Source organism: Salvia splendens, chromosome 14, assembly GCF_004379255.2.
Source record: "Salvia splendens isolate huo1 chromosome 14, SspV2, whole genome shotgun sequence".
NCBI classification, from domain to species: domain Eukaryota; kingdom Viridiplantae; phylum Streptophyta; class Magnoliopsida; order Lamiales; family Lamiaceae; genus Salvia; species Salvia splendens.
The window spans coordinates 9,137,335-9,138,535 of NC_056045.1; positions in this window are offsets into that span (position 1 = coordinate 9,137,335).

The following is a 1,201-nucleotide window of genomic DNA, read 5'->3' on the forward strand; positions in this document are numbered from 1 at the left end:
TGGATCTGACCGAGATCCCAGAGGAGACCGACTCACCGGTAAATCCCAGAGATGCTAGGAGGCGGGCTCGCCGGAGCCTCCTTGATGAGATTGATGAAACAGTGGAGCCGACGGAGGAAGAATTGCTAGGTCTAGAGACCGCAGCATCTGAACAAGAGAACTCTTCCAGACCTGGCAGGGGGGAGAATGATGAGGAGAAACTCCGCCAAGCGGCTGAGAAGAAAAGGAAGGGGAAACAAATTGCTCCTTCCTCGACCAAGAAGGCAAGAGGGAAGTCTACTAAATCCACACTTCCGCCGGCAGCTAAGGTGCCATATGCCGCAGAAACCGAGAGCCCCTCTGAGTCCAGCGACTCGGAAGAAGAACAAGAAGAGGAACTCAACTTTGAGCCAACTGAAGTGTGGATAACAAACAGCTTGCTAGATGAAATGAGGAAGTTTGACGACCCAAAACGCAAGGGCATTTATAAAGAGAAGAGTACTGAGGGGAAGGTCGCTAAGTCTGGAAAGATGTATAGCTCATCGGAGCTCAAGAAGATTGCTTGCAACGGTGAATTCAGGACTTATATCGACGCCATAGGCTTCGATTGGTTGCTCAAGCACAGTACTGTCGAGGTTCCGATTGACCTGGCCCGAGAATTCTTTTCCACCTTCCGATTTAAGTCCACTACCGATTTGGATGCTGACTTAATTAATTTCAGACTTCTCAATGAGGAACATACGATGAGCATCCGGGAATGGACCTTGCGGATGGATTTGCTGACACGAACGGAGGACGATGAGGGCCTGTGGAATGCAAGAATGGTGGGTCCACCGAAAATGACGCCGGGATTCAAAGCGCAAAGCGCATGGGAGTTTTTGACTCACCCGAGGGTGGGTCAGTTTAAAACAAGCTGTTCGAAGGCACACCATATTGAGGACAGGGTCCTGCGATTTGCCCAGACTTTTATTAGTTACAATTTAATGGGCACAGCCAACAACGCTCTGACTACCGCCGATCTGTACTTCACATGGTGCATGGCTACGGGGGTAAGAGTTCACTTGGGCTACTGGTTAGCCCAAGCCTGCCATCAAGTGACTGCAAATCCTTCTCGGCACCTATACACATGCCACCTACTCGGGACTTATCTGCAGAGGAATGTGATCATGAAATTCCATAAGGCATGCCGAGAGGTAAAGACATGCTCGCCCCCTGAGGTTTT